This window comes from Dipodomys ordii, unplaced genomic scaffold (genome assembly GCF_000151885.1).
Source record: "Dipodomys ordii isolate 6190 unplaced genomic scaffold, Dord_2.0 Scaffold118, whole genome shotgun sequence".
NCBI lineage: Eukaryota > Metazoa > Chordata > Mammalia > Rodentia > Heteromyidae > Dipodomys > Dipodomys ordii.
Window position 1 is genome coordinate 2,723,927 of NW_012267334.1, and position 11,520 is coordinate 2,735,446.

Consider the following 11,520-nt stretch of genomic DNA (forward strand, 5'->3'; position numbering starts at 1 on the left):
GGGCAATCGTGGTCTGGAACCAGGAGTGCAGACATACCTGCTCTCATGTGGATACTGCATGGGCAGACCCAGGAACACATGCTTGCACACATGTGCACACACACAGAGGCTCAGACATGCGTGCTCTGGGTGGGAACCCGGGCTCCTAAGCCAGCCTGCCAGCCCCTGCGCTCTCAGCGGCTCCGCTTTCAAGACACAGAAGAGGGCTAGGCAGAAGATGTGCGCACAGAGGGTGCCATGCCAGACACCCAGCCCTGGCTCCTCTGAGGAGAGGGCTTCAGGCTGAGGCCCCCTGAACTGGCCAGCGCATGATATGGGGACACCACAGCAAGGTGCAAGGATGGACAGAGGTCTGGAGTCCTGAACCGTGCGGGGCTCGTTCCCTGGAGTTACCCCCCTCTGCCACCCCCCCCAGTGGGGAAGTGCCAACCCTGCTCAGACTCCAGGCACTTTAACAGCCAGCAGTTGAGATGCCTGGGGGAAGGCCGCAGGTCCCCCTGCAGGGGCTGCCAATGACCAAGTTTGGAGGCCACAGGGGGAGGCAGACAGCGGTGACAATCACAGTGTTGTTCTCAGGAAGGCAGCCAGGGAGAGAGGGAGGGAGGAGGAAAAGGGAGGAGGGTGGGAAAGAAGGAGGCGGAGGGAGAGAGGGAGGTGGAGAGAGGCAGGCAGGGCAGCTGGCCAAGACTGGAGGAATCAGCAGGACAGAGGCCCAGGGCCAGCAGGCTGAGCTCTGGGGGTCCCCTCCATGGCCTGTCCCCTCTCCTGCAAGGCCCGCGGGGCTGAGCAGGTATCTGGTCGGCCTCTGCACAAGGCTGGAATCATGACCAGCATTGCGAGGTTGCTGTCCCCCTCGGATAATGAACTTCACAGCTTATCGGCCATGTCCAGGGCCATGTGGGCTCCAGAGAGCCCCTCCCCCACACGCCAAGTGACCATGAGCAAGCCCTGCTGTCCAGCACAGGAGACACAGTAACTGTCACAAGCAGATAAGTCCTGGCCACTCACTGCAGGGGGACTTCACAGGCGCCCATCCCCCACCTCAGCCAGAGGCACAGGGAACAACACAGCCCTTCCCAAGCAGCTAGCCAGGGATGCAGCGTGACCTTGCCCATGACCCTGCCACCTGGGGGACATCAGAGTGACCAGGAGTGCCCCCCTGGACCACGGACTGAGTAGTAAAGCAGAAGTGGCCCATGGCCAGGACGACACTCACACCCTGACCCAAGGCGGCCCCACAAACACCAGCCATGTGGCCCAGGAACAAGCCAGCAAGGTCACGTGACCAGCCATGACTGCACCCCCAACAACCACCCACCCTCCAGGCTGAAGAAGGCTCATAGACAATGCCACCAGGCTAGAGGGGGACAGCTCAGCTGTGTGCCAGGAGCCACACAGCCACATCCTGAGCTCCATAAACAGCCGAGTGCCAATGCCCACTGCCAAGCCTTTCGGGACCAGGGGGTGTCTCTGTAGATGCTCTGCACAGCCTGGGCATAGACGCAGGGCCCAGGGCAGCCCTCCCTAGCCTGGGACACTACAAGCAGAGAAGTCAGAGCTGTATCAACACCAGGTGGACAACCACCCAGGACCAGGGTATCATGAACGTGACACGGGCCTCATGCATTTCTCAGCAGGCAGATGGCAAACAGGCCCTGTGCTGGGCAGGAAGAGGGGTTCTACCAGACCACAGAGGCCCTGCACCTGTCCGTGCCCTCACCCTGGTGCCAGCTAGCTCACGGTCCCAACACTGCCCTTAGCTTCAGATCCGCCGCTTGAACTGTCCGGGCAAAGCCATGGTGCCCAGCAGGACAGGCCTGGGGTGCAGATGGAGGGGGGGTCCTTCCCAACACCTGGCTCAAGGGCTGTGTCCTCCAGAAAGCCTGGAAGGGCCCTGTCCTGGGACCCCCCACCCCACTAGGCTCCTCGGGTCTCTCCTGGGGACAGCATCCTAGAGCACCTCATACTTCACACCTGCCCCATCCGGTCAGTACCCCCACCTGGCCAACGCCCCTGCCCGCTCCAGTCAGCACCCTCGTCTAGTCAGTTCCCCAGGACTGGTTACTAACTCACTGGTCAGGACCCCACCGCCTGGCAGCCGCTCCCAGCAGCAGAGTGAGGGCCTGCACTCTCCATGTGTGCAGCTGCATACCACAGGGCACAAGACGCAGGGCCTCCTGCCCTGAACGCCCTGGGAACCACCCATGCTGCCCTCTGTCCTCCCTTTTCTTGGACCGCCACTCTGCTCTCCCCCAGTGGGGCTGACCAACCACATGGCCTATGCCAGAGTGCCCGCCCACTTGTGCACGCGAGCTGGCCCCCCCCCCGCACACCCTAGGTCCTCTCTGGACACCTCTCGACCGGCCATCCTTGTCCCCACCAGCCTCTACCCTGCACACCCCGAACCCCAGGCCTTCCCAGATGCCCTCTTCCAGGAGGCCAGCCTGCACACCTAGGGCTGCTGGGAATGGCCTGGCACCCCGGGGCTGGCATACCGCGGGCTGAGCTGAAGAAATCATCCTCTCACACCACTCACATCACCATACCCACTCACGCTTTGACCAGGGGTGCAGCTGCTGGAGGCCAGCGCCTCCACCGTCCCACAGGGAGGCACACTGCCCTGTGAGGGCAGTACTAGAAACCCCTCACGCCAGAGCTGAACTTAGGGGTGAGGATACAGAACTAATTTCTCCCTAACAAACTCCTACACATCCTTCATGACCCAACCCACCACATACCTCTGGTACACCTTCCACGGCCACACTCACCCCATCCCCACCCCACAGTGGAAACAAGAACACCACTGCTATCCACCCTGGTCATATGGTCACCGAGAGCCACACAACTGACACCTATCACCAAACCCATGCCCTGTGGGAAGAGGCCGCCCACCTTTGCAGATAAGCGAACGGAGGCACAGAGAGGCCTAAGGAAATCTGGACCCACCGTCTGATGGCAGCCTAGACAGCACCAGGCTACCTCACTCTGAGGCAGAACCTGTCTCTCTCTTCCTAGTAGCCAGCATGGACTAGATGATTGTGGCTGGATTTGTGGATGGATGGCTGGATGGACAGACAGACAGCAGATGAATGGGGATTGTCTCAGCCTTCTTGGCTAGCTAAGACCTCCCACAAGGTCTACAAGTTTCAGTAAGCTGCATCTGGCCAAGGCAGGAGTCTGGTCCCCACTTGGGGAGCATTTGGGGCCGAGGGTCCATCCCTCTTCATGGAACCTGCGCCCACAGAATCTCAAGCTCTGCCCAGCAGCAGGTGGCAGCTGCATCCATCGTGAGCCAAGCTGGGGAGGGGGCTGGCCATGGAGCACGCACGCACACACGCATGCACAGTGCAGCTGCAGCCTTGCTCCCTCCTAGAGCCTCCAGGGCCCTGAGCACCAGGGCCGGTCCACGGAATCTCAAGTGCAAGGTTCCTGCCATTCCCAGGAAGCTGCACCAGGCTAGACACACAACAGGACTTCCCTCCTGGCGTAAGGCCAGCAGTGGCAGTGAGTGAGTGTAATACCTTCTGCTGGAGGGCTGGGCTCATTCCTCAGAACATTTCTGGGCCTGGGAGGCCCGGGGAGGTAGGGGAGGCTGCAGAGAATTAACTCATTCAGCAAACACAAGGCGTGCACAGCGTCTGGCGCTGACTGCTCAGCAGCAAACAAGAGCCAGCCTCCCTGGAGGACAGGAGCCTCGGAGCCTGCGTTGGGAAATGCACTGCGGCCTGGGGGACAGCGGGAAAGGCCGTGCCCGGTGAGGGACGTCGGCCAAGGGTGCTGGTGGGCGGCAGCAGGGCCACTCGCTAACATCCTTCCTTCCTGGCTGCCGGGGGGACTCCAGCAAAAGGAAGGGAGCAACGCTCCAAGTCACAGGCCTCAGGGTGGGGACGGGACGGCAGCACAACCAGCAGCCCCGAAGTTGCTGCACACCTCCTGCTCTGGTCTAGCAGCCGAAGACCACTGCCACCTGGCCTCTCTGCGTAAGGCCCCAGGGTCCCCAGCAGCAGGCCCCACTAGACAGGGGCTAGCGCCCTAACCTTGTACCCAGGGTGCCTGAGAGGGGGTAGCGGCCTGCCCGCCCACACCCGCCCCAGGCTTCAGGGCCCGGGGTGGCCCGGCACCCAATGACTAAGGCCCCCACCTCCCCGCCCCTCCTCGACCTTGATCCTGGGCAGAAAGTCCGTGAGCAGGGCCACGTGGGGTGGCTGGGCCGCCTCCTGTGGACTCTGGTCCCTCAGAGCTGCGCTCCCCCAGCAGGCAGGGAGGGCAGGGCCACCACACAGCCCCCACAGACCAGGGCTCCTGGGCACAGCTGCCCACACGGTGGCCACAGGCCTGGGCCGAGGGGTCTAGAGGCAGGCTGGTGAGGTGAGAGAGCTCCCGTATGCTTCACGCAAAGCCACGCTCCCCGTGCTGGGCACTGACGTGCTAGGCTAGACCGGCACGGTCACACTCCACACAGCTCAGAGGGGGCTGCCTAAAGCCGGGCCAGGCCCCAGTGACCCCACCTTGCAACTAGCCACAGACCCCGGCCACAGCTCCTCAAGAGGGTTAATTATTCCCAGACCAGCCAACCACACCCCCACAGACCTATGACCCAGCTGGCAAGGGGCAGGCCAAGGAGCCTGTCCAAGCAGTCAGAGCCTTCCAAAGCCTCCGGGAGAGAATTTACACCCGTGCCCACCTGGGCGTCCCCTCCCTGAACCGATAGCTTCTGCCTTAATTCTACGACCTACCCAACAAACTCCTACTCCTCCTTCAAAATCCAACCATGACATCACCTCTGCAGAGGTTACAAATGTCCCCAGATACATGACAGGTGAGTGTGCTAGCTGTAGGCCACACTGCCCTAGCCTAGGAGCTGGCACTCGGTGTCACATGGGACACTAAGTGTTAAACGTGACTCGGCTGGGAAGGGGCAAGAGGGAGGGGGAGGGGCTGACAAGGCAAGGGAGCAACAGAGACATCTGACACTGGATATTGGGCCTGGCTTCCATGTAGGGGCAATGGGGAGCCATGGAAAGTTCCAGAGGGGAGAGCCTAAGAAGAGAAGGCTGGCGTGGCCTCAGATGGCAGCTGGTACAGAACTGTGGACCCTACGCTGCTGTCCTGACATCCCGATTCCTAAGGGCCACGGTTCCTACAATACACGCCCCTTGCCCCTGGCGTCCCTCATCCAAACCCAGAGCCAGACGGAGCTGTGGCAGCCACAGGAGCCCCACTCCTGGCCGGCTCAGAGCCCGTGGCTTCCTAGATCCCAGGGACCCGCCCCCTCTGCCGGGGAGCCTAAGGGCTGAGTCTCAGCTATACCAGCCAGCAGCACATCCAGAGTCCAACGGGACAAAGCCAAGGTCCCAGAGTGGGGAAAGGGTCCGTTCAGGGCCACGCAGCCAGCTGGGCAGCCCCAGACTATGCCCTGCGCAGTCAGTGCGAGAGCAGGCCTCCCGCTGACTACCGTCCAAGCCCGCAAATGAGAGCAGGCAGCGCCAGGGGTGCCCAGGGCTGCCCAGGGCCTCTCATCCAAGCCTGGGGCAGCTGCAGTGACCTTGGTCACCGCTCTAGGTGAGGCTTGTCACAGACACTGCTGTCGGGCGACGGGAGGCTCTGCATAGCACCAGGGGCTCAGACCCGAGTGTGCCCACGAGGGCCTCCGGCTGCCCTTCCTGGCCTGGAGCCGAGGCCCACCCTGAGCCTCTTGTCCCCACCCAGCCTCCCCTCACAGCAGCCCACGCGGGAAGGGCTCCACACACACTGCCACCACCGGGGCCCATGCACACACTCCGGGGGAGTGTCACCCCGGTTCTGAGGAACACGCAGCAGGGAAAGCAGAAGGGGGCTGCCGTAGCGAGCAGACCCATGCACGTGCAGAGCCCACCCTCAGGATCCAGGCCTGGGATCAAACCAGCACATCCTAAGCCCACCACGGCGAAGCCGCGGCTGGTGGGTCTCAGCACCCACTGGGGAAGGGTCCTCCAGCCCCTTGGAGACGTGAGTGCCAGCAGCAGAGAAGACCTGTGAGCAGCCGAGGGCCATCCGGCACCCCCACTGTGAACCCGGAGAACAGGCGTGGGCTGCAGTGGCCTGGGACCGTGGGGGAGGGCCACGCAGCCAGGGAGCCCTGCAGCAAGCTACCCAAGCTCGCTTTGAAGGCTTGGACACGGAGCTGCCAGGGCCAGGAGCAACAACGGCGGCCACCCGGCTGTCACCGGCTGACCTCTGCCCGGGGCCAGTACGGACACTTAAGCTAAATTGGTCAATTATGGGATACTTAGACCCCTCCCTGGGGCTTCCCAGCCTCCCTGCGATCTGGGCAGCGGCACCAGGAAGCCAGTTGAATCAGTAACCTCATTACAGCGCCACTCTGCACCAACTGGCTTTGAACTCCGCGGGGTTTGTCCATGGTGGCTTCAGGATTTACACACAGCCTGGCCCAAGCCTAGTGCACTCTCCCTTCGGTGCTCAGAGCTACCACTCTGCCCCCTCCCACCCAGATCCCAGCACGCTACTTCCCGAAGTCCACCACGGCCCACGGGACCCCAGCCTTGACCCCGGGCACCCAGGCCTCCCACTCCCCTCTGCACACACTCCATCCACCGCTCTGAGCCTGCCCTTCTTCCGAGGCCCGGGCTTGGCCTCTAAACCACCCAAGTGTCCTGGCGCCTTCCCCTCAGTCCCTGAGGGCACAGGTCCCCCAGGGCATGCAGGCTCAGTGAACGGGGTGAGGGTCTCACTCAGGGACTACAAGCCAAGAAGAGGCTAACTGCAGAGCGGGGAGGGCTGAAGGGCAGGAGACGGACAGGAGCTGGCAAGGAGGGCAGGGTCCCCGACAGAAAGGGCAAAGCCCCTCCCCCAGGCCAGTCAACGGCCATCCTATGCCTCCCGGAAGCCCCCAGCCCAGCCAAGACAGGACCAGGGTGAAGGACCATTGAGAGAACCCCCGGCCCACCTAGCCTGAGAGCCAGAGAGGACACACTCCCCTCCCAACCCCACCTCAGTGCGCACACCCACCTCTGCACGCATGGGGGCCCGATCCCAGCTGTCTAGAACCCACCACCCACCTCCCCAGCCTCACCCCCGCCTCACCCCTCCGGGCCAGCCTTTGCACCTTTGTCTGGTGCTAGTGCCATTGCCCTCCCCTACAGCCCAGGCCAGCAGGCTGGGCAGAAAGCTTCTCCTCTGCCACCAGCCCTGTGGGCTTCAGGGTCAGGCAGGTGCCCACAGCAGGGCTCTGCCCTCCTTAGGAAGGGTCTGTCATACCCTCAGGACCCAGTCTTGGGGTGCATGTGGGTTTACACGCATGTACACGTGCAAGCTGGGGGCGGAGACCACAAAAGATAACCAGAGTGGCCTCCGCGTGGCTGTCCTCGCCTGGCTTCTGACCTGGACCCTCTGGAGCTTGTGCCAGCCAGACAGCCCTGCCAGTGCTCTGGCTGTCCGCTGTCCCATGGCTGACCATGGCTCGGGGGACCCTGGAGTAGGGGGTGGGGTGGGGGGTCTGGATTTCCCTAGAGGGATCAAGACAAACCAGTCAAGATCAGAGTAGTCACGGGGAGACTCACAGGGAACGGGGCAGGGTGTGAGTCTGCTGGCCGGCAGGCATCTCCTGGGGGGGGGTGCGACAGGCAGGAAGATGAGGGGTGGGAAAATGAGGGGCGAAGATGCTTGTGCTGGGCCAAAGCCCCCACCCCAGCCAGGTCTGGCTCAGCTGCAGTTAGAAGCTGGGCCCAGCTGAAAATCAATATGCTGAGAAAAAGCAGGGAGGAGCGGGCTGCGGTGTGAACCCCACCAAGTGGCGGGATCCCCGAAGCCTCTGCAAGGCCCACTGGGGCCACCAGCATCTTCATAGGGATAGGGGGTCCTGGGGACGTTAGGAGTGGGGGACACAGAATGAGCTGTCCTCCCGCCCCCGTGAGGGCCCACCAGAGAGAGGCCCACCTTGCCCCCTATCGCCTTGCACGGGACAGGGGCACAGGCCAGCACCTGGTGGTACCAGCACAGGTGCACATCTGCATGCTCACCCAGGCCCTGCCTGCGCTCCTACCCTTTGCCTGCCCCCCCACACACACACACACACTGCAGCCTGGCCAATCTTCCTTCACCACTTTGTGCTCCTGTTCCCGCTCATTCAGCTGCTGAGCTAGACAATTGCTTTGTAACTCTAGGGTGCAATTTCCCTGTCTGTGAGGCACTGGGGCAGGGCTGCTAGAACATCTCGCACCAGGCTTGGGTGGGCGTAGACACACGCAGGCCCTTGTCCCACCCAACCCCACGGGCCTTGGGAACAGTTACGCAGAGGCCAGGGGCTGGACAGGGAACCCAGCAGGGATAGGTGAGACTCCTGGAGCAGGCAATGCCCATGTCCTTTCCCTGTCCCCCCTCCACACACACATTGGAGGCACCAGCGATCCTCAGGCCCATTTACGTCCAACCCGGAGACCTGGCCCCACCCCACCTAGGCCGGAGGCCCTGGGAGGCCCTGGCTGCAGGCCTCACCTTGAGAAAGGAGACACACCCCACAAACAGAGCTCTGTAAGCTCCAGTCAGCCTGGCAAAGCAGGCTGCCTACCCAGCACTTGGGAAGAGCATGCGCAGATGCAAGCCAGGCAAGTTCTCACACAGTACTAGTCCTCCAGGTCCAGCCGGACACTCTGTGGCCATAGCAAAGCATGTGGTCACGGAGGGGAAGATGAATGGCACAGGGTCCACGCAGGAGAGAGTGAATGCTGAACAGCATCCTCCAACAAGCACACACTACAGCAGCAGACAGGGACTGGCCCTCTCCCACCTCCCAGGAAATGAACCTGCCTGATGAGACTCAGGATGCAGGCTCTAGACGGTGACCCCTCACCCCACGCTATCATCAAGACACCAGGAGCGAGAGTCCAGGCCCAGCCCCATGCTGAGCTTGGCCAGAGCCAGTTCCTATATGAACAAACCAGCTAATGGACTGCCTCCAGGCTGGGGCCTACAAGCTTGCAGACTGGGGAGAAGGGAAAGAGGGCAGGACTTGGCTTGTCCTGGCCTGCATCTGCGGGACAGCTGGGCCAAGCCCAGAACCATCCTTTCCACAGGACAAGACCTGCTCCAGAGACCCCAACCCTGAAAAGCTCAATCTACAGTACGACTCCACGTCACCCAAGATAGGAAGCCCAGGCAACCTCTCAGGCTGTGGGCGGGAACCCTGTCCACACACCAGGCCCTCCAGACCCCAGACCCGGCATGCACCGCCAGCCTTCCGGGGGAGGGTGCAGGCAGGCCTGAGCACTCAGTGCCCAGAACGATTCCACAAGTGCTCTGGGTACCTTCTCCAGAAGAGGACGTGACGGATGACCCCTAGCTATAGTCTCCCAGTCACAGCGGAGCTGGGGCAGGGTCCTGGCAGGGCAATCAGAGGAGCCTCCCAGAGGAGGCGCCTTGCAGCAGGCCCTGAAGGACAGGCACAGCTGGAAGAGCCGCCTTGGTCCTGGTGGAGCTGGGAGCCAGTCCATGGCAGACTCCCCACGTGACGGGGCTGCTGGCTCTGCTCTGCACCTCACACACCCCAAGGAATGGAGCCACACTGACCTGGTCTTCCATCCGCCGGCCTCTCGGAGAGGCCCAGCCTGCCTGGCCCTCATCTGGGCTGCATGCTCAGCCGAGGATGGGAGCCAGCCAGGCCATGGTCATAGACCAGCATGCAGACCATTTTTCTAGCCCTAACACTTCCCCAGTCAATAAACAGGGCTCCCTCTGGAGTTTACCAAAACAAACACCCCAGTCGGCCATGCCTGAGCCTAGCCACAAACTGCCTAGTCAGGCCCGAGCTGGACTCCAAGCCCGCCTCCTGGGAGTCACGTGACCCTGTTATTTTGGGAGGCCCGGAATGTGCTCTATTTTGGGTTCCAAGGGCTCCGATGTTACAAGAAGCCCCTCACCCAGGCTCCAAGCTCACCCAAGTTCCCAAATGTTCCCCAAGGAGATGGTCAGGGGGTCTAAAGCTTGCCTCCAGCCGCCTGGTGACCTGCAGGCAAGTTAACAGTAAAGGAGGATCTGGTATAGCCTGGGACCTCTGGACTTTGCAAACTCAGCCTCAGTATCCCAGGACTCAGTCCAGGCTGAGGCCTCATCCCCAAAGGGTATGGAGTAAACCAGCCCAGAGCAGGGCCAGGAAGCAGGAGCCGCCTTAGGCGGCTTCCCTAGGCTTGCTTCTCATCCAGAGCTGCCCCACACTAATCGGCTCAGTGTCTCGTGGCTGAGAGACTTCTGGGTCCACCGAGCCCCACTGACAGTGGGAAGAGAAGGAAGTCCCCACAACGCCGACCCCTCAAATGGCTCCGCGACTGAAAAGGACAGTCAGGCCTCGCCAGCAGCTTCCGGTCTGTCCTGGGCAGCCAGCAGAGCCCTGGACAAGCCAGGTCCTCTGACACTCATCCCCAGGAGGGATTAGACTGTTGACAAAAGGGCTTAGGCAAGTGGCTGCTTAAATGGACCTTCAACTGCGCTGAACTCGAGCTGGTCACAAGCTTAGGAAAAAGTAAAATGTAAGCAGAGCTCAGGGCTTGCTACTCAGCCCTGGGGCAGGGGCTTCCTGGGAGGCCACAGGCTGTGTCCAGAAAGCTGCCACTGTGTGAACACGGGACTCCTAGCCTCTTGGGGGGGGGGGGTCCGGGTCCAGTCCACCAAAGTCCAGTGGCTTTGCAGCACAAGCTCTCCTCCTCACCGGAATTCCAGCACTGCTACCCTGGGCATTCTGATCCCTAGTCCTGCCCACATGCGCCAACTCCCAGCTGCGCTGTGTCAGGGCACAGACTTGTTCTGTTCCCGGGACTAGCCAAAGTGCAGCCCTGGACACGTTTAGGAGCCAGAGAAGAAGCTGGGCCATTCCTCTTCCAAAAGCAACTCTCCCCCATAGCAGGCCCCACAATGTGAGTCACAGACCTCTAGCTTTCTTATCTGTGGCGTGCACCCCAGCATCCCCAGACTGGGGGACCAAATCCACCCCTTGGTAGACCATATAAACACAGCCTTACCCCACCAGCTTCTCCTCTACAACACGGGGCTCAAGTCCTCAAGCTGAGGACTGGAACCCCAGAGGACAGCTCCGGGCCCAAGCCCCAAAGCCCTCATCTGGGCCACCCAGCCAGCCAGTCTGCACAGCTTTCCCCAACTCGGAATCCCCTCTTCCGGTCACCCCGCAGAGGGCCTGCGCCCAGTCCCTGGCCCTCACACGGGGACGGGCGGGGAGTGCCCCGCGGCGGGGCTGGGCGCGGAGCAGCTCCGTGTGTCCAGGCTGAGCCCCGGTCCCCGGTCCTTCCTCATCAGCCGTCTTCATTTCCATTCAGCACAAATCGTTCACCACCCTGACAGCCCGGCTGCCGTCCCCACCACCAAATTAATATCCTTCCCCGCGCTCATTTATAAAGCCACCCCCCTCCCATCTCTGCTACCCAATGGCTCCCAAGGCCCGGGGGCAGCGACGGCTGGGGGGCCCCGGCCATGCCCGCTGCGCATGCCCGCGCTGGGCAGGCGGTCCGGGGCCGG

General features: G+C 62.1%; 1 protein-coding gene across 1 annotated transcript in view; it reads right to left on the reverse strand.

Moving 5' to 3' along the window:
* The window catches only part of Rxra (retinoid X receptor, alpha), an 82,792-nt gene extending 73,166 nt beyond the window's left edge, over positions 1 to 9,626 (reverse strand). Inside the window, exon 1 of the mRNA XM_013029444.1 lies at positions 9,565 to 9,626. The gene's annotated coding sequence lies outside the window, so the exon portion shown is untranslated. The remainder of the gene's footprint in view (positions 1 to 9,564) is intronic.
* Between the last annotated feature and the right edge of the window lie 1,894 nt (positions 9,627 to 11,520).